The following is a 22494-nucleotide window of genomic DNA, read 5'->3' on the forward strand; positions in this document are numbered from 1 at the left end:
CCCCCACCTTCCCGCTGAGATTCTTCACTCTGTTCCATGCTTCCATATCTCTGAATCCACTCGTTCATCAGTTTATTTCGTTAATTATATTTCACATATGAGTGAGATCATATGATACTTGTCTTTCTCTGACTTATTTCACTTAGCTTGATATTCTCTAGGTTCCTCCATGCTATCTCAAAGGGTAAGAGATTCTTCCTTTTTTTACTGCTGCATAGTATTCCATGGTATTAATGTATCACAGCTTTTTTATCCTCTCATCTACTGATGGGCACTTGAGCTGTTTCCAGATATTAGCTTTTGTAAATTGTGCTGCTATGAATATAGGGTACATCCATTCTTTCTGTTTCGGGTTTCATAGGATATATTCCTAGAAATGGGATCACTGGGTCAAATGGCAGTTCCATATTTAGGTTTTCTTTAATATTTTTATTATGTATTTTTTTATTGATTAAGGTATTACAAATGTGTCTTTATCCCGCCCATCATATTTAATTTTTTGAGGAAACTCCATACTGTTTTCCATAATGGTTGCACCAGTCTGCAATCCCACCAGCAGTGTACAAGGGTTCCCTTTCACCACATCCTTGCCAGGACTTGTCATTTGTTGCTTTCTTGAAGGTAGCCATCCTGACAGATGTGAGGTGATACCTCATTGTCATTTTAATTTGCATCTCTCTGATGACCAGTGACTTTGAGCATTTTTTTCATATGTCTCTTGGCCATCAGTAAGTCCACTTTGAAGTAGTGTCTATGTAGGTCCTTTGCCCATTTTTAAATTGGATTGTTTGTCTTCCTTTTGTTAAGTTGCATGACTTATATATTTTGATATTAACTCTTTATCAGATAAATACTAGGTGTACTGGTTAATAATGCGGATTTTTTCAATAGATAGAGTTACACATATGTTGATATATATGTGATTTGATATGTATACTATTTTGTTGTATTGACAACAAGCTCCAAAACTTCATATGTCAATTTTCTGAAGGTGTTAACATCATAGATATTTTTTATGCTTAAAAATGTTGAATTTCATGCCAAAAAAAGAGCATTTGCGGGAAGTTTTAATTCATTACTTTATTTTGAAGAAAAGTGCTACTGAAAGTTATGGTATACTTCGGGAAGCTTATGGTGAACATGCTCCATCTCAAGATACTTGTGAATGCTGGTTTAAATGCTTTAAGAGTGATGATTTCTATGTGAAAGACAAAGAACGTCCAGGTCAACCGAAAAAGTTTGAAGACCAACAATTACAAGCATTATTGGATGAAGATGCATGTCAAACTCAAAAACAATTTGCAGAAAGATTAAATGTTGCTCAGCAAACAATTTCTGATCGTTTACAAGCAATGGGAAAGATTTTAAAGGAAGGAAAATGGGTGCCACATCAACTGAACGAAAGACAAATGGAAAACCGAAAAGTCATCAGTAAAATGTTGCTTCAACGGCACGAAAGAAAGTCTTTTTTGCATTGAATTGTGACTGGCGATAAAAAGTGGATTTATTTTGAGAATCCCAAACGCACAAAATCATGGGTTGATCCAGGTCAACCATCAATATCGACTGCAAGGCAAGGCCAAATCACTTCAGAAAGAAGACAATGCTCTGTGTTTGGTGGGATCAGGAAGATGTGGTGTATTATGAGCTTCTAAAACCAGGTGAAACCGTTAATACTGATCGCTACTGACAACAAATAATCAATTTGAACCACGCTTTGATTGTGAAATGACCAGGATGTGCCAGAAGACACAGCAAAGTAATTTTGCTTCATGATGATGCACCATCACACACTTCAAAACCAGTTAAAGACACTTTAAAAGATCTTGCCTGGGAAGTATTAACCCACCCACCATATTCAACAGACCTTGCTCCTTTAGATTACTACTTGTTCCAATCTGAGCAGCACTTCAAAACATACAAAGAAGTGGAAAATTGGGTCTCTGAATGGTTTGCCTCAAAACAAGAAAAGTTCTATTGGGACGATATCCACAAATTACCTAAAAATAGGGGAAATGTGTAGCTAGCGGTGGACATTACTTTGAATAAAGCACTTTTGATGTTTCTCTTGAAATTATCATGTTTTCTTTGATTACAAAATTCACATTATTAACAGATATACCTAGTATGTTCTCCCATACAGTGGGCTCCCTTTTCATTTTGTTGATGGTTTCTTTCACTATGCAGAAGCTTTTTATTTTTATGTAGCCCCATTTATTTATTTTCTCCTTAGTTTCCTTTGCTCTAGGACAGTGGTCGGCAAACTCATTAGTCAACAGAGCCAAATATCAACAGTACAACTATTGAAATTTCTTTTGAGAGCCAAATTTTTTAAACTTAAACTTCTTCTAACGCCACTTCTTCAAAATAGACTCTCCCAGGCCATGGTATTTTGTGGAAGAGCCACACTAACGGGGCCAAAGAGCTACATGTGGCTTGCGAGCCGCAGTTTGCCGACCACGGCTCTAGGAGATGTATCCATAAACATATTGCTATGAGAGCTGTCTGAGATTTTGCTGCCTATGGTTTCTTCTAGGATTCTTATCATTTCATGACTTACATTTAAGTCTTTTGTCCATTTTGAGTTTATTCTTGTGTATGGTGTGAGTTGGTGGTCTAGTTTCATTTTTTTGCATGTATCTGTTCAATTTCCCCAACATCATTTATTGAAGAGACTGTCTTGATACCATGGTATGCTCTTGCCTCCTTTGTCAAATATTAATTGAGCATAATGGCATGGGTCGATTTCTGGGGTCTATTCTGTTCCATTAATCTATATGCCTGTTCTTATACCAGTACCAGCCTGTTTTGATTGTGATGGCTTTGTAGTATAACTTGATATCTGGTATTGTGATTCCTCCAAATTTGTTCTTCTTTCTCAAGATTGCTGTGGCTATTCAGGGTCTTTTTTGGTTCCATATACATTTTGGAGTATTTGTTCTAGGTCTTTGAAATATGCTCTTGGTATTTAACAGAGATTGCATTGAATCTGTACATTGCCTTGGGCAGTATGAACATTTTAATGATGTTGATTCTACCAATCCATGAACACAGTATATTCTTCCATTTGTTTATATCTTCTTCTATCTCTTTTTACAACATCCTGTAGTTTTTTGAGTACTAGTCTTTTACCTCCTTGGTTAAGTTTATTCCTAAGTATCTTAATGTTTTTGTTGCAATGGTAAATGAGTTGTTTTAGTTTCTCTTTCTGATACTTCATTATTGGTGTATAAAAAAGCCATCTATTCTAAAAACATACTCTATGTGGAAGTTTTTAATAAGAACAGTATTTGATCCTAAAAAAAAAAAAAGCCATCTATTTCTAGGTGTTGATTTTGTATCCTGCTACATTGCCGAGTTGATTAATTAAACCTAGTAGCTTTATGGTGGTCTTTAGGGTTTTCCATGTACAATATCATGTCATCTGCAAATAATGAGAGTTTTACTTCCTCCTTTCCAATTTGGATGCCTTTTATTTCTTCTTCTTGTCTGATTGCTGTGGCTAGGAATTCCAGTACTATGTTGAATAAGAGTGGTGAAAGCAGACATCCCTGTCTGTTCCTCTTCTTAGGAGAAATGGTTTTAGTTTTTGCCCATTGAGTATGATGTTAACTGTAAGTTTGTCACATATGGTCTTTATCATGTCGAGGGTTGATCCTTCTAGTCCCACTTTGCTGAGAGTTTTTATCAAAAAAGGGTGTTGGATTTTGTCAAATGCTTTTTCTGCATCTAATGATATGATCATGTGTTTTTTCTTTCAAATTCCTTATGGGATGTATCATGTTTATTGATTTGCAGATATTGTACCAGCCTTGCATCCCTGGAATAAATCCCACTTGGTCATGGTGTATGATCTTTTTAATATATTGCTGGATCCAATTTGCTAATATTTTGTTGAGGATTTTTTTCATCAGGGATATTGGCCTGTAATTCTCTCTCTCTCTCTCTCTCTCTCTCTCTCTCTCTCTCTCTCTCTTTTGTTTTTTTTTTTTCTTTTTTTTTATTTATTTATTTTTTATTTATTTTTTCAAATTTTTATTAAGGTATTATATGTGTACATATCTTACCATTGCCCCCCACCCCCACCCCACTCCCATACATGCCCTCACCCCCCAATGTTTTGCATCCGTTGGTTACTCTTATATACATGCATATAAGTCCTTCAGTTGATCTCTTATTTCCCCCACCTCTCCCTAACCTTACCACTGTAATTTGACAGTCTGTTTGATGCTTTACTGCCTCTGTAACTATCTTTTTGTTCATCAGTTTATGTTTTTCATTATCCCCAAATGAGTGGGATCATGTGGTATTTTTCTTTCATTGACTGGCTTATTTCACTTAGCATAATGTTCTCTAATTCCATCCAAGTGCCTACAAATGGTAGTAATTCCTTCTTTTTTACGGCAGCATAGTATTCCATTGTGTAGATGTACCATAGTTTTCTGATCCAGTCATCTGCTGATGGGCACCTAGGCTGTTTCCAAATCTTAGCTATTGTAAATTGTGCTGCTATGAACATAGGGGTGCATATATCCTTTCTGATTGGTGTTTCTGGTTTCTTAGGATATATTCCTAGGAGTGGGATTACTGGGTCAAATGGGAGTTCCATTTTCAGTTTTTTGAGGAAACTCCATACTGTTCTCCACAGTGGCTGCACCAGTCTGCATTCCCACCAGCAGTGCACGAGGGTTCCTTTTTCTCCGCATCCTCGCCAACACTTGTCGTTTGTTGATTTGTTGATGATAGCCATTCTGACAGGTGTGAGATGGTATCGCATTGTTGTTTTGATTTGCATCTCTCGGATAATTAGTGACTTTCTCTCTCTCTTTTGTAGTCTCTTTATCTGGTTTTGGAATTAGAATAATGCTGACCTCATAAAAAGAGCTTAGACATGTTTCTTTCTCTTGGATTTTTTGGAATAGTTTGAGGATATATGTGTTAGTTCATCTTTGAATGTCTGGTGAAACTCCCCTGTGAAGCTGTCCGGACCAGGGATTTTGTTTTGTTTGCTGGTAGGTTTTGATTACTGCTTCAATTTCATAAGTAATTATTGGCTTATTCAGGTTTTCTGGTTCTTCCTGATTGAGTTTTTGGAGATTGTATTTTTCTAGGAATTTGTCCATTTCATTCACATTGTACAGCTTGTTGGCATATACTTTTTCACAGTATTTTCTTTTTTAAAAAATATATTTTATTGATTTTTTACAGAGAGGAAGGGAGAGGGATAGAGAGTTAGAAACATCAATGAGAGAGAAACATCGATCAGCTGCCTCCTGTACACCTCCTACTGGGGATGTGCCTGCAACCAAGGTACATGCCCTTGACCAGAATCAAACCTGGGACCTTTCAGTCTGCAGGCTGACATTCTATCCACTGAGCCAAACCAGTCAGGGCCATAGTATTTTCTTACAATCCTTTGTATTTCTGTGGTGTTAGTAGTTACTTCTATGCTTTTGTTTCTGATTTTATTTATTTGGGTCCTCTCTCTTTGTTTCTTGATGACTCTGGCTAATGGTTCATCAATCTTGCTTATTCTTTAAAAGAACAAGCTCTTGGTTTCATTGATTTGTGTGTGTGTGTGTGAGTGTGTGTTTGTTTTTTACTCTCTATGTCATTTATTTTTTTTAAATATATTTTATTGATTTTTTACAGAGAGGAAGGGAGAGGGATAGAGAGCTAGAAACATCGATGAGAGAGAAACATCGATCAGCTGCCTCCTGCACACTCCCTACTGGGTATGTGCCCGCAACCAAGGTACATGCCCTTGACCAGAATCGAACCTGGGACCCTTGAGTCCGCAGGCCGACGCTCCATCCACTGAGCCAAACGGGTCAGGGCTCTATGTCATTTATTTCTGCTCTAATCTTTATTATTTCCTTCCTTCTACTTACTCTGGACTTTTCTTGTTGTTCTCTTTCTAGTTCTTTAAGTTGTAGCATTAAATAGTTTATTATTAACTAGTGGCCTGGTGCATGAAATTCATGCACATTAAAAGGGGATTAATTAGAGAAAATAATTTAATTTAATATTGCTATTTTCCCTTTCTCTATAATAGAAGTGTCAGAGATGAAAGAAAATTAGTAAAATGTATATGAAAACCTTCCTCCTGTCAGAGTCTGGGGCTCACCATGGGACCCAGAGTCAAGTCCCCGCCCACCCAAATGCGCTTCAAAATCGCGTGAGACCCAGACCCAGCTGCCCCCCCCCCAAAATTGGGCTAGATCTAAACCTGGCCAGTCCCACCCTTGTCAAGCCCCGCTGGGCAGGGGGCATAGCCTCAGGTCCCCTGGCACGGCACCAGGACAGGGGGACATGGCCTGAAGTCCCCTATCAAGCCCCGCCAGGCGGGGGCGGAGGGTGCAGCCTCAGGTCCCCCGGCTCAGCACCAGAGGGGGGCATGGCCTGAGGTCCCCTCTCAAGCCCCACCGGATGGTGGGTGTGGTCTGAGGTCCCCTGGCCTGGTGCCGGGATGGGGAGCGCAGCCTGAAGTCCGCTATCAAGACCCACCAGGTGGGGGGTGTGGCCTGAGGTCCCCCAGCCTGGCACTGGGGCAGGTGGAGCAGCCTGAGGTCCCCTAGCCCAACACCAGGATGGAAAGTCCCCTGTCAAGCCCTGCCAGGTGGGGGGTGCAGCCTGAGGTCCCCTGTCAAGTCCTGCCAGGTGGGGGGCACAGCCTGCAGTCCCTTGTCAAGCCCTGCTGGGTGGGGGACATGGCCTGAGGTCCCCTATCAATCCCTGCCAGGCGGGGGGGTGCAGCCTCAGGTCCCCTGGCCTGGTGCTGGGGCAGGGGGGGGGGCGGCCTGAGGTCCCCCAGCCTGGTGCCGGGGTGGGGGGCGTGGCCTGAGGTCTCCCGTTCTGGTGGCAGGGCAGGGGGCGAGGCCTGAGGCCCCCATCAAGCCCTGCCATGTGGGGGGCACAGCCTGAGGTCCCCTGTCAAACCCCACGGGGGCAGGGGAGGGCATAGCCTCAGCTCCCTGCTGATTGTTCATTAAGGCTCCTTAAGGGAACTTGGCCTCAGCTGTGGGTGCAGCCATCTTTGTGACGGAGTGATGGTCAATTAGCATATTCCCTCTTTATTAGATAGGATTTTTCTTGTTTTCTGAGGTAGGCCTGTACTGCTATGAACTTTCCTCTCAGGACTGCTTTTGCTGTGTCCCAGAGATTTTGGGTTATTGTATGTTCATTTTCATTTGTATCTATCCAGGAAGTTTTTTATTTCTTTCTTTATTTCATTGGTAACCCATTCATTGTTTCATAACATGTCATAGCAATATGTTTACTGATACATCTCCTAGGACAGTGGTTGGCAAACTGCGGCTCACGAGCCACATGCAGCTCTTTGGCCCCTTGAGTGTGGCTCTTCCACAAAATACCATGGCCTGGGCGAGTCTATTTTGAAGAAGTGGCATTAGAAGAGGTTTAAGTTTAAAAAATTTGGCTCTCAAAAGAAATTTCAATCGTTGTACCATTGATATTTGGCTCTGTTGACTAATGAGTTTGCCGACCACTGTCCTAGGACAATGGAAATGAAGGAGAAAATAAACAAATGGGGCTATAAAAATAAAAAACTCCTGCACTGCAAAAGAAACCATCAACAAAACAACAAGAGAGCCCACTGCATGGGAGAACATATTTGCCAATGATACATTTGGGATTAATCTCCAAATGTATAGGGAACTCATACAACTTAACAAAAGGAAGATAAACAATCCAATTAAAAAATGGGCAAAGGACCTAAATAGACACTTCTCCAAAGTGGACATACAAAAGGCCAAGAGGCATATGAAAAAATGCTAAAAGTCACTAATCATCCAAGAGATGCAAATCAAAACAATAATGAGGTACCACCTCACACCTGTCCAAATGGCTATCATCAACAAATCAACAAATGACAAGGGCCAGTGAGGATGTGTAAACTGCTGGTGGGAATGCAGACTGCTGGTGGGAATGCAGACTGGTGCAGCCATTATGGAAAATAGTATGGAGTTTCCTCAAAAATTAAAAATGGAACGCCTGCCCTAGCTGGTTTGGCTCAGTGGGTAGAACGTTGGCCTGCAGACCAAAGGGCCCTGAGTCCGATTCCAGTCAAGGGCACATACCTTGGTTGCAGGCTCCTCCCTTGCCTGGGCTCTGGTCAGTGTTTCAGGGTTTGTGCAAGAGGCAACCAATCGATGTGTTTCTCTCACATCGATGTTTCTCTCTCTTCCACTGTCCCTAAAAATCAGTGGAAAAATATCCTCGGGTGAGGATTAACAAGAAAAAAAGAAAAGAAAAAAATCTTCAAAACAAAAACTGGAACTCCCATTTGACCCAGTGATCCCACTTCTAGGAATATATCCCAAGAAAACAGAAACACCAATCAGAAAGGACATATGCACCCCTATGTTCATAGCAGCACAATTCACCATAGCTAAGATTTGGAAACAGCCTAAGTGCCCATCAGCAGATGAGTGGATTAAAAACTGTGGCACATCTACACAATGGAATACTATGCAGCTATAAAAAAGAAAGAACTCAAACCATTTGCAAGAGCATGGATGGACCTGGAGAGCATTATGCTAAGTGAAATAAGCCAGTCAGAGAAAGATAAGTATCACCTGATCTCACTCATGTCTATATATATAAAAGCCTAAGTGACTGACCATCTGTCTGTCTGTCTGCCCAACTGACTGACCTGCTGGTACATATGATGCACACTGGCAATTTAAAAATAAATGTTGACTCTCGCATGCATGATACATATAAAACTCTTGCTGGCTCCCTAACCGGTTTGGCTCAGTGGATAGAGCGTCAGCCTGCAGACTGAAGGGTCCCAGGTTCAATTCCAGTCAAGGGCATGTACCTTGGTTGCGGGCACATCCCCAGTAGGGGGTGTGCAGGAGGCAGCTGATCAATGTTGCTCTCTCACTAATGTTTCTAACTCTCTATCCCTCTCCCTTCCTCTCTGTAAAAAATCAATAAAATATATTTTAAAAAATAAAAAAATAAAAAATAAAACTCTTGCTGGCACCAATCTCAGGCGAGTGTTTTGATCTGTCATTGTCGAATTTGGCTGACACTTCTATTACAGAGAAAGGGCGAATAGTGATATTAAAATATTTCTTCTAATTAATTTCCTTTCAATGTGCACGAATCGGTGCACTGGGCCACTAGTGTGGAATATAATGAACAACATAAACTGATGAACAAAAATAGATCCAGAGACATAGAAGCATCAAACAAACTATCAAACCTCAGAGGGAAGGCGAGGGGGGGGGGCAGGTGGGAAGAGATCAACCAATGAACTTGTATGCATATATGCATAACCAATGGACACAGACAATGTGGGGGTGAAGGCCTGGGTGGGCTGGAGGGTGGGAGTGGTGGGCAGGGGCAGGCTGTGAGAGGTCAATGGGGGGAAAAGGGAACATATGTAATACTTTCAACAAAGATTTTTTTAAATAAAATAAATAAAAACAGTAAACAAAAAATAAATAAAAATCAATGGGAAAAAAAATCCTCGGGTAAGGATTAACAAAATAAAAAGGGGAAGCATGCTCATGAGCAATGCTTTATAAGAGATGGGGTTTTGCTATTTTTCATAAAGGAATATGTTTATTCTTGGTGGACAGAGGGATTCAGAGGCCGGAGTTGGGGAGGAGGGCATACATACTCCATGGGGCAAGGGAGAGTCCACAGAGCCCAGCTGCTCTCTGCCAACCTGGCCTAAGGGACTACCAAGAGACCCAGGGCTACAAAGGCAAGAGGAAGTGGTCAAGCTGAGGCCACTCGGAAAATCTTTCTACACTGCATTACCCCGTCCTGTGATCTGGCCACAGACCCTGTTTCCTCACTCCTCTGCCTGCTGCGGGGAGATTCCCGGGATCATATTCAGCCCCAACTCTGTGGCAGGCCTTCCTCCCCAGCCCTCAGGATCTATGCTTCTTCCAGGCATGGGGCTCAGCTCCTGGGGCAGAGATAACTGGGGGGGGGGAAAGAGGTTGCCCCATGGCCAACTAGGAGCAGCCTGACAAAACAGGCATCGCACCCCAATTGCTCAAGAGGCAGGATGGTCAGGCTGGAAGGGCCGAACAGAATAGCAAGGCTTTGTTTCCTCTTTCCTTAGAAACTGCAGCCCAGACAGGGTTCCCAGGCTGCCGACCCACCCTTCCTCTGAAACCAGCCTGCAGGGAGGACTGGCTCAGTTGCTGAGTCAGCTCAGCTGGAGGGAGCAAGTCCTCCCCGCCCCTTTCCCTTCCTGCCTCAGGCCAGCCCACTGGGCTTTAGCCCAGGCCCCCTCCACAGCCTGCCTCCAAGAGTCCTGGCCCCACCTAGGCCAGTCCTTCTATCCAGCTGCTATTCAGGGCTGCTTGGTGTGATTGCTTTGGCAGAAGGGGTACCCCACCTTCCAGCCAGGAACCCTGACCCTGTGCCCGGCCTCCTGTGCCTCTCTTGCCAACAGCTGTTTGGCACAGCCCGTGTGTCTCAGTGGAGTTGGACACCACCTCCCTGCCACCCTCACCAGGGGGGATAGGGACCCATGAGAAGCCGGCAGGAGGAAGTCAGGGGTGTCTGGTATGGTGAGGCCCATGCATGTGGCAAGGAGCTCACAGATGAGCTCATGGTCCCTTTGTGTTTTTGTGGCCCACATCTGGAGGCAATTACAGATGTTATCCAGTGGGAGTTCTGCAAAACACAGCTGGAACCAGTGGAGGAGCCTGAGGAGGAAAGACTGCCAGAGGGGAGAGAAGGGGGAGCCTAGGGCTCCCGAGGCTAAGTGCGGTTTCCCCATCACGAGGAAATTGTTTGGCCCTGATTCTGGAATCACAAGATGCTCTCTGAAGCCAAAGGGGAGAGATGGGACTGGAGAACCAGAGACAAAGGGGGAAGGGGTGGAAGAGGCTTCTCAAGCAGGGAACATTGCCGGGTGGAGGCTGCTGGTCCCGTGCTGCCCTGGGCCTGAGGAATCCAACCCAGTGAGGCTGCCTGGCTACACTAGGAAATGACTTGGTGCTCTCCAGGCCCAGCTGAGTAAACCCCTGGTCAGGCTGGGGTGAGAGGAGAACAGAGGGCCCTGCGGCTCGTGAGAGGTCTGCAAATGCACTTTCACTGGCCCTACCCCCTTTGTCCACTGGGCCCGACCCAATGTCTATGGTTCCAAGTTCCTTTATTCGAAAGCAGCACATATGAGTTAGAGCAGCCAGTGGGGAGCCAAGGGGACTCTGCAAGGAGGTTTGGGCAGAACCCAGAGAAGCTAGCTCTGAGGAGACTGGACTGGGGCAAGCACTGAGGAGAGGCAGTGCTCTGCCCACCACTACCCCCCACACATTTGGAGTGGAAAGCCATGGACTCCCTTGTCATCACCTCTCTTCTCCAGGGCTCTGGCCACCAGCTGGGCCCCTGCCTCCAAGGCTGCCAGCCAGGACGTGGGTCAGCAGGATGGGAAGGGAAGATATAAGTGGAGCTGAGTGCTGTAGAGGAGAGAGGACTGAGCAGAGTGACCCCCAGCACATGCATATACACACACACACACACGCGCGCGCGCGCGCGCGCGCGCGCACACACACACACACACACACACACACACACACACACACCAGTCTGGTCAGCTCTGCTGGCCTTTCACAGTCTCTCCCCAAGGGCCCCTTCTCCCCACAATCTGATGGACTTCCCAGCCCTCTCCCCTCTGTATCCCCATTTCCCTTTCCAGCTCAGGGGAGGTAGTAAACCAACTGAGACCTTCACAACACCCAATGGCACAAGCACTAACACTGCCTCCATTTCACAGCTGCCATAACTGAGGCCCAGATAAGACTTGCTTGAGGTCACAGCTCAGTAGTCCAAAATTAAAACTCAGGTCTGCCTGATTTTTTCCCCTGTACAGGCAGATTTTGACCATGTCTCTTGAGTGTTCCTTCCTGGATGGACCCCATTTAGCTGGGTATCTACATGGTAGGGGATCATGTGCTTGCCCACTGTGCCCTGAGGTGCATCACATCAGCATGGGGATTGGGGGTGCAGCGGGAGAAGGGCTCTTCCTCAGGAATCCACTTAGCCAGCCGTCACCTCCCTTCTTGGGGACAGGAGTGGGGAAAGAAAGGAGGCAGCAGGACTCAGAAGCCAAAGCACTAAGTAGGACAATGGCAGCAGGTAGGGGAGGGATGGGGGTGCTAAATGGCTATGGCAAGGACTTAGGAGGGAGAGGGAGGCCTTCAGGGGCAGTTCCCATTCCCCAAAACCCCAAGAAAACCCCAGTCAAGGATGCTCCATTGTCCTGAAGTCCATGTTCCCCCTTCTTATCCGCCCCCCAAATCTGAATTCACCTCTTTAGAAGACCAGTTCCTGCACACCCAGCCTGGGGGTTTCTGCATTCCTCCCTCAGTCTTGGGAGAGGAGACAGGGGAGACCCAGAGACAAGGGGGAGACCTAGAGGCAGCTTGCAAGGAGGCTGGGCAGAGGAGGCCTGAAAGGGAGGCAGGCCTGACTGGCCAGAAGCCACCTTCCAGATGAGCTCACACACATACTTTCCACCCTGGCCCAGGGCCGATGGCTGAGCGCCTTCCAGGCCAGCCTTCCCCAGTCAGGCCCAACCCCCTCTGGCCTCCCCTGTCCCTCACCAGTCCTGGCCCCAGAGGTTCCACAACAGGCTGGGGCACCCCAGACCAGAGCTGTCACCACATTGTAGGAGAGAAGCTTCTTCTGCTTCCATGCTGAGGCCAGCTCCCTGCCCCCCCCCCGCCCTCCCCCCCCCTCCCGCCACACACACACACACACACACACACACACACACCCATCCCTTATTCCTCCAAGAGGCCCTCTGGGACTTAGAGGAGGAAATTACCTTCCTGTCTCTAAAGACCCACACCTGGGTAAGGAGGGGCAGTAGAGGGGGCAGAAGAGGTGTCAACACTATAGTGAACTGGCAGAAGGAGTTCCTTTTAAGTACCTGAAGTAGCTTATTGACTCAGGGATCAGGCCAGGTCTGGAAGCTGCCTCACCATGGGTCACATCCTGCTCACTCACTTGATTTCCTGATAGGGGTACTTCCCTAGTCTGGGGCAAGATGGGGTCATGGGGTTTGGGTGAGACAAGGCCAGGCTGACCACAAAGCACAGATGGGGAGGGAGGGTGATGGGACACCAGTGCCTCCAAAGGTCTAAGGCAGTGGTCGGCAAACTGCGGCTCGCAAGCCACATGCGGCTCTTTGGCCCCTTGAGTGTGGCTCTTCCACAAAATACCACAACCTGGGTGAGTCTATTTTGAAGAAGTGGCGTTAGAAGAAGTTGAAGTTTAAAAAATTTGGCTCTCAAAAGAAATTTCAATCATTGTACTGTTGATATTTGGCTCTGTTGACTAATGAGTTTGCCAACCACTGGCCTAAGGGATTCTCTCTCTCTCTCTCTCTCTCTCTCTCTCTCTCTCTCTCTCTCTCTCACACACACACACACACACACACACACGCACGCACGCACGCACGCGCGGCGCAACAGGCTCCAACTCATTTTGATTCCGCCTGTGGTCAAAGACATCACCCTTTGTACAGCTTCCAGAGACATGTAGCCCCAGGCCAGAGAGCAGCATCAATTTCCAAAAATGCTCTCCTTAGCCACTCAGTGCCTGGCTCTGTGCTAGGAGCGTGGCTGCCCTGACCATATGTCCTGGATCCAATAATATCTTCTGAGGTTCTGTGAGTTAGTATATTCAGACATGACAATTTGTCTCACTTTGGATTCCAAAAATACAGCCACTGCAAGTGATGACACACCCGGCCATTGCCCTTCAAGGCCCTAATGGTATCATTCTGTCAAGGAATGACTACAATTTATAATAATACTGACCTCATCACAGCCACTAAACAAACATGTACTGTCCTCCCTTACTTTTCTTTTCTTTTTTAAATATATTTTTATTGATTTTTAGAGAGAGGAAGGATAGAGAGATAGAACATCGATGAGAGAGAGGTCATCGATTGGCTGCCTCCTGCATGGCCCCCACACTGAGGATCGAGCCTGCAACCCAGGCATGTGCCCTGATTGGAAATCGAACCAGCTCTTGGTTCCTGGGTCGACACTCAACTGCTGAGCCACACTAGCCGGGCTGTCCTTACTTTTCTTTTTCTTTCTTTTTTTCTTTTTTTTCTTTTTTTAAAATATATTTTATTGCTTTTATACAGAGAGGAAGGGAGAAGGATAGAGAGTTAGAAACATCTATCAGCTGCCTCCTGCACACATCCTACTGGGGATGTGCCCACAACCGAGGTAAATGATCTTGACTGGAATTGAACCTGGGACCTTTCAGTCTGCAGGCCGACACTCTATCCACTAAGGCAAACCAGTCAGGGCTTCTTTCTTTTTTTAATGTATTTTTATTGACTTCAGAGAGGAAGGGAGAAGGAGAGAGAGATAGAAACATCAATCTGCTGCCTCCTGCACACCCTTCCCTGGGGATCGTGCTCACAACCCCAGGCATATGCCCTTGACCTGAATCGAACCTGGGACCCTTCAGTCCACAGGCTGACACTCTGTCCAGTGAGCCAAACCAGCTAGGACTGTCTTGACTTTTCTTACAGAAGAGTAGGATGGTGCTAGGCAGACAGAAGCTCCTTAATTTAATAAAAACTTGCTGACTTGAATTGCCAATAAGAGCTGTGACATACAGACGTAAACAGTGGCACCTATGAATATGTAAGTACTGTATACATATGCACATAATATTATGCATAATAACTAGTGAATACATAAGTTAAAAAACAATTGAGCTGTATAGCTAAACTTATTTCATGTCTGTAAACCCTATTTCTGCAACGTTGCTGTATTTCACCTCAATCTTTAAAAGGTTAAAAGACTAAAGGAAAACGCCCTGGCCAGTGTGCCTCAGTTGGTTGGGCATCGTCCTGTACACGGAAAGGTTGCTGGTTCACATGCCTGGGTTGTGGGCCCTGGTGGTGGGTGTGCAGGAGGCAGCCAATCTATGTTCCACTCTCACATCGATGTTTCTCTGTCTCTAAAAATCAATTTAAAAAATATATATATATTTAAAAAATAAAATATTTTTTAAAGAAAAATATATTGAGGTAAAGAGATTCGTAACTCCAGAACCACTACTTTGACCCTATAAGGCTCCTCCTTGTGTGCTGACCCTCCCCACCAGCCTTCCCCTAAGCGGGAGTGGTCAGTACTCTGTTGTGTTAGCCTAGCTCTTCTGAAAATATCAATTCTTCCCAGTGCACTCCAAGTTCAGCCTCTGCCTGGATCGGGAGAGCCCAGCAGCAGGGTCTCTGCTACACCCCTGTAAGCTCCATTCCAGTGGTCCCCAGTCTCTTCTCCACGCTATTGGGCCTGCTCGTACTAGTAAGCTCTGGGTGGAGGAAAGCTGGAGAAGGCACCCAGAAACCCACCCCTCTCTGGCAGGGGGTGCAACCTCTCTGCAGCTGAGAACCGCTGGGCAAGTTTTGCAAGGTGGTAGCTCCCCCTTGTGATGGGTAATGGTACTGCAAGCCAAGCCTGAAGAAAGAGACGCAGAGGCAAAGCCAACCGCCCCACTCGCACCCCAGGACCACAGATGCCACCAGCCTATCCCTTCCCCCTTTCCACTTTCCATGTATCCCCCAGATACCTGTACTTAAAGGGGTGGGGCTATGGTGCGACAGGATGACAAGCCTTAGTCTTACCCGCTGCAGAGAAGGAAAAGGCAGAGTTTCTGTCTCCAGTCACTGGGGCGGGGGGAGGGGGGAGGAGCGGGGAGCGCTCGAATAACTCCCAGAAGGAAGAGGGAGTTGGCTGGGTATGGGACAGAGGGTCTGCGGGAGGAAGTGAGGGAGACACTTTGGAACTCTTCAGAGCTCTCTGAGTTGTCACACTGCCCCACTATGGATACCTCAGACACTGACCACTCCAGGGTGCCTGTCGCATAGGCTCCTGGGTGGGCGTCCAGGTGGATCTGTACTCCTGAACCTCAGAATGCTGTGACAGAACCCCCAAGGCAAGCAGGCTTCTGTAACTCCCTGTCTAAGGGTGGGGCATTGTTGTGACACTTCTCTGAGGCCTTTGGAGATCATGCCCAGGCCTCTTGGGGAAGGGTGGGGGGTGGCTCTAACCTGCACACATCCTCCTAAATTCATCCTCACCCTGGGACCAGGAGAATCCTTTAATCCCATCTTCACACTTAAAAGGTTCTTAAATTTTGTAGTTTAAAAAATGCCTGCAGGTGTTCTGTGAATAGCACTATATTATTGCTCTGTGCTAAAAGTTTCATTTATTAAATGTAAACATTTAAAATACACCAAATATTTTCAAAACCATCTTAGTATTAATTTTGTAATATACCAGGGGCTCTAACAATGGACATGGCTGAGGTAGCTCTCAAACCTCCAAGGGGTGTCCCCAACCTCACATCTCATTCTCTTCCAAAGCACAAGGCAACCATACGGTAGAGTCTTCAACTTCCCCATTCCCTTCAAACATATAGGTTTCCCCATCTTGAAAAGCTCTCTCCTGGATACTGCTGCAGTCTTGAATGATTTCCCCAATTTCCCCCTTTTCTCTCAAGCCAAAGATATTCAAAAGCTCTCTGCATTCCTTTTCCAGTCAGCTCTTTTTAACCCAACCTCAACATCTGTATCCCAACCCAGGATATTCAGAAATGTACTGAAACTGCTCCTTAAAAGGCCTTCCTGACCCTTTTTCTTCCCACCTCAGGCCTTTTCCTTTTTTTTTTTTTTTTCCCAGCATCAATTTATTTTTCCTAGAATTTGGATACAATAACTGCAGCAAGACAATGCTCAATACTATTCAAACCTCACTTTAGGTTCTTAAACTACTTCAGCATTTGTAAATGTGAATTCACATTCCAGTAAAACTGGGAAACTAAAATTCGACATACCAACAAATTTACTCAATATTGATGTAACTACAAAATTTTATATGTTAACACGTGGCCTTCACAGAATTTGGCCTTTAGAAACTAGCTTACAACACAAAGTTACTCTTTGCTTACCTGTCCTAACCTATTTAGTGTTACACCAACAGACCCCCTTTCCCATAGCTTTTACCATGTAGAGACAGGTGATTCCTCCCTATAAGTGGGGAAAAAAAACCCAAAGTTCCCACCCAGAAAAAAAATGTTAACAGAACTATCCAATTGTAAAGTATCAGCAGATAAAACACTGGAAATGGGTCATGGGCAACTCCAAAGTCTTTTACCTAAGTAGTAGAACAGAAAGTTACAGTGTCGACCAAAAGAACACACAGGTTTCTCATTAAACTTTGTTATTTTAATGGGTCTCAAAATTCTGTGACAGATTTTTGGTCATGTTTTTTCCATTAAAAAGTACTGATTTTAAAAACTAATAACTTAAAAACTGCCACACACACAAAAGACCCAAATCGACCACAAAACATTCTCCGTTCCTTCTGAAGGTTTTATGATGTATTGTAATCATTGACAAATCTTTTACTATTAAACTTAAATGGCCAATTGAGACAAACAGTTCTGAGATGTTCTTCCACCACTGAGTAAGACTGGGGTGGCAGGTGTTGGGAATAATATTCATTTAGCCTTCTGAGCTTTCTGGGCAGACCTGGTGACTTTGTCAGCTGTAGCTGCCTCCTTGTCCATGGCTTTGATGACACCCACAGCAACTGTTTCATGTCACAAACAACTAAACGGCCCAGAGAAGGGTAGTCAGAGAAGCTCTGAACACACATGGGCTTGCCAGGAATCATATCAACGATGGCAGCATCACCAGATTTCAAAAACTTAGGGCCATCTTCCAGCTTTTTCCCCGAATGACAATCGATCTTCTTCAGCTCAGCAAATCTGCAAGCAATGTGAGCTGTGTGACCATACAGCACAGGTGCATATCCAGCACTGATCGGGCCTGGATGGTTCAGGATAATCACCTGAGCTGTGAAGCCAGCTGCTTCCACCGGTGGGTCATTTTTGCTGTCACCAGCCACATTGACACGGCGAACATCTTTGACAGACACGTTCTTGACGTTGAAGCCCACATTGTCCCCAAGAAGAGCTTCACTCACAGCTTCATGGTGCATTTCAACAGACTTTACTTCAGTTGTAACGTTGACTGGAGCAAAGGTGACCACCAGCCGGGCTTGAGAAAACCAGTCTTCACTCAGCCCACAGGGACAGTACCAATACCACAATTTTGTAGACATCCTGGAGGGGCAGATGCAGGGGCTTGTCAGTTGAATGAGTTGGTGGCAGGATGCAATCCAGAGCTTCAAGCAGTGTGGTTCCACTGGCATTGCCATCTTTACAGGTGACCTTCCAGCCCTTGAACCAAGGCAATTAGCACATGGCTCCAGCATGTTGTCACCATTCCAACCAGAAATTGGCACAAATCCTACTGTGTCAGGGTTGTAGCCAATTTTCTTAATGTAGGTGCTGACTTCTTTAACAATTTCCTCGTATCTTTTCAGGCTCAACCCCCAGTAGGGGGCATGCAGGAGACAGCTGATCAATGATTCTCACTCATCATTGATGTTTCTATCTCTCTCTCCCTTTCCCTTCCTCTCTGAAATCAATAAAAATATATTTTTAAAGAAAAAACTATGGGCTGTAAAAACCAGTGTGGACTGGGGCTCAGTGACACAGACGATGCTGGAGACCCAGCTGTTCCTCTTAAGAAGCCAGCACCACGAACTGAACTTACAAGGTTCTGCTTCCTCTGAGCTCTAGCAACAGGGCGAGGCTCTGGGGAACACAGACACATAGAAGGAGGAACTAGATTGTCTGGCATTGGGGCAGGAACTCAGGGGCAGCTTTCTCCCAGACAGAAGTGCTCAAAGGGATGGGCTGAAGGATATTTTTTAAGAAGAGGAAGAAGAAAAAGAAAAAGATAAAAAATATGAACAAGCCCTATCCAGTTTGGCTCAATGGATAGAGCACTGGCCTGCGACTGAAGGGTCCTGGGTTTGATTCCAGTCAAGGGCACATTCCCAGGTTTCAGGCTCAATCCCCAGTGGGGGGTGTGCAGGAGGCAGCCTATCAATGATTCTCGCTCATCATTGATGGTTCAATCTCTCACTCCCTCTTCCTTCCTCTCTCTGAAATCAGTAAAAGTATTTTTTAAGAAAATATGTGAATAACAAAATGGCAACAAATACATACCTATCAACAATTGAATCTAAAAATCAAAATAAAAGAATAAGAAATCTAATGAACAGAATAAACTGGTGAATAACATAGAATCAGAGGCATGGAAATGGAACAGACTGAGGATTCTCAGCTGGAAGTCGGGGGGAGGTGGGAAGAGATTAAACAAAGATTTTATGTGCATATATGCATTACCTATGGACACAGACAATAGGGTGGCAAAGGTCTGGGGCGGGGTGGGAACTGGGTGGAGGAGAGCAATGGGGGTAAAAAAGAGGGACATCTGTAATAATCTCAACAATAAAAATTAAGAAAAAGAATTTGGAGGACAGTGTTCAAAGGACAGTGCCATATAAATTCAGTATCTGGCATCATTAGTTTTCACAGCTTTCATGCATGTTAAACCTGTTTGTTTGTTTTTCAACTGATTTTGAGTACAGGGACACATCAATTTGTTGTTCCACTTATTTATGCATTTATTGTTGATTCTTTTTTTTTTTTAATATATCCTATTAAGAGTTTATTAAGAAATTTTGTTTCGCCCTAGCTGGCTTGGCTCAATGGATAGAGTGTCGGCCTGCGGACTGAAGGGTCGCGGGTTCAATTCTGGTCAAGGGCACATGCCTGGGTTGTGGGCTCGATCCCCAGTAAGGGGTGTGCAGGAGGCAGTCAATCAATGATTCTCTCACATCATTGATGTTTCTATCTCTCTCTCCCTCCCCTTCCTCTCTGAAATCAATAAAAATATGTTTTTTTTTAAAAAGAAATTTTGTTTCACAGGCCACACAGAAATAAAAGCATTGTGTACAGGCTTTCAGGAAACAGGCAGGGAGCTGAGGAGGGCCAAGATGAGTCTAGGGCTTTGGTGGGTGCAGTCCTGGTGGAGGGGGCCCGCATTCCTGGAGGGGGCATGCCCATTGGAGTTTCTCGTCCAGGGGGGATCCCCACTGGGGGACCCATAGGAGGCCTCATGCCAGGAAGTGGGCCCATCATGCCTGGAAGGGGTGCCCCTCAGCCCATAGGTGGGGGAGGACCTCCACAGTCCGGTGGGTACTGGGATGGGGCCCCTGCAATACTAGCTGTGGCAGCAGCTGCAACAGTGCCTCTGGCTTGTGGGGTCAACACCTGTTGGGATGGTCCAAAAAACCCCACGAACTGGCCCAGCAAGTCCTGCAGGGGCCTGGGCCATGGAAACACCAGCTGGGATGCCTCTGCCAGCAGCCCTACCGATCCGATCCGGGCACCCAGCAGCTCCAGCAAGTGGCACTCAGGGCAATGCCAATATCTTTGGGAGGGTCCCTCTACTGTCATTGAGACCAGGTTCTCCCCTCGAAGTAGCACCAGCCCGAGGACTGACTTCCTGTCTCTTTCAGCTTGTTTTGAGTTCTTTGGCTTGATCTTCCTAAATTCATCACAATCACATAGGATCAAATTCATATGCTTGAATGGATGCAGACAATAAGGGGTGAGGGTGAGGGCATGTTTGGAGGGGGGCAATGGGGGGATAAGAACACATATATAATACCTTAATCAATAAAGAAAAATAATTCAATGCTTGTCGAAAGCCTTGAAGGTGCCAATGAAGATACAACCGTCTTGCAGGATGCACCTCATCCTATAGTCAAACAGTCATGGTGGCAGTTCTTATGGCTCCGATTCCCTCCAGGTTCGCCTGCGCCAAGGCCTGGCCCTCCTGTAGCCCACTTCCCACAGCTACTACCGGCATTGGTTGATTTCTGTATGTGCCCTGACTAGGGATCCAATCTGTTGGAGAGTGGGAATTTTTGCCCATTCCAGAGAGACCGTGGACTATGCCCCAGATAGAGTTTCAGTGCTGACACCAGGCCAGGCCTTGAGATACGGTCTCATGGCCCCTTCCCAGCACGTAGGCCTTCTTTCGTAGATCACTGTCAGCTTTCTGAAGAACAGGATGACCCTGTGAATAACATGGTCGTCAATGGCATGATCCTGACGTTGCTTAGGAAAAACTGTTTTGTCTTGGGTTACTTGTTCTGCAAAAACAGGATGTGGTTAATGTGCTTAAAAGTGGTCCTGCACAAAGGGTCGGGGCTGCTCTCTGGACTCCCTGCATGGAGAAAGAGCAGTCGCCGGCCGGCTATTAAAGGCTCCCTAAATTTTAATTTGGTCTGGACTCCAGTAGTCGTTCACTCGCGTTTGCTCCACAACACAATCCACAACCTTGGCATATCAGGATGCTGCTCCAACCAACTGAGCTACCTGGCCAGGGCATAAACCTGGTATTTTTATTGATATCGTTGTTGTTTTTTAAAGAGCCCAGCTAGTGTGGCTCAGTGGTTGAGCATCGACCCATGAACCAAAAGGTCACTGGTTTGATTCCTGGCTGGGGCACATGCCTGGGGTTTCAAATTTGATCCCCAGTAAGAGACATGCAGGAGGCAGTTGATGGATGTTTCTATTTCACTATCCCTCTCCCTTCCTCTTCTCTAAAAGAATCAATAAAACATATTGTTTTAAAAAATAATTTGGGGGGACACAAACATTCAGACCATAGAACCTTGGTTCCTGCACATACCTCTAGTTTCCTCAACTATAAAACAAGGACAAAAATAACACCTACTTCCCAGAGGTGTGGTAAGGATTAAATGAAAATATATGTGAAGTACTTTGAACAGTGCTGAGCATATGATGAGTACTCTATAAAATGTATATGTTGTCGCCCTAACCGGTTTGGCTCAGTGGATAGAGCGTCGGCCTGCGGACTGAAAGGTCCCAGGTTCGATTCCAGTCAAGGGCATGTACCTTGGTTTCGGGCACATCCCCAGTAGGGGGTGTGCAGAAGGCAGCTGATCCATGTTTCTCTCTCATCGATGTTTCTAACTCTCTATCCCTCTCCCTTCCTCTCTGTAAAAAATCAATAAAATATATTTAAAAAAAAAAAAAAGGTATATGTTGTCATTTGGAAAACCAAGCAATTGCCCATTTTCCACTGCTTCCATATTTTTCATAATTCTTCAAAGAGTTCCAAGAACATCTCCATAGGCCCATTCCTAAAGGATGTGATTTATGTGAGCTTGGACACTTAAAATCACTAAGCAAATTAAAGTTTAAACTCATTATAAGTACCTTGATCCTCATTAATTTCTTCCTCATCTTATTTTTTTGGCTTGAATTCACTCTTTTTCTCCTCCCCCCCACCCCAGTTTTTTATTTTAAGAAAAACGATTTTAAATATAATAACGTTACATACAATAAACCTTAATATTTCAAGAAAAACTATCTTAAATATAATAATGTTACATGCAATAAATATTCATATTTTGAGAATAAAAGGATTTTAAGTATAATAATATTACCAAACTGTACTAACATAGTATGGTATCACAAAAGTTGTAGGAAATATTAAAAATCTGAAAATAATAG

At 45.1% G+C, this 22494-nt stretch overlaps 1 pseudogene across 1 annotated transcript; it reads right to left on the reverse strand.

The window, feature by feature from the left end:
• Positions 1–19906: 19906 nt before the first annotated feature.
• On the reverse strand, positions 19907–20718 carry LOC308238398 (small nuclear ribonucleoprotein-associated protein B-like; annotated as a pseudogene). The gene is made up of 3 exons: positions 20647–20718; positions 20218–20532; positions 19907–20164 (listed from the first exon to the last, which is right to left on the reverse strand). The product of its transcript is annotated as a small nuclear ribonucleoprotein-associated protein B-like (transcript).
• Between the last annotated feature and the right edge of the window lie 1776 nt (positions 20719–22494).

This window comes from Plecotus auritus, assembly GCF_963455305.1.
Source record: "Plecotus auritus genome assembly, chromosome: 1".
Lineage (NCBI taxonomy): Eukaryota > Metazoa > Chordata > Mammalia > Chiroptera > Vespertilionidae > Plecotus > Plecotus auritus.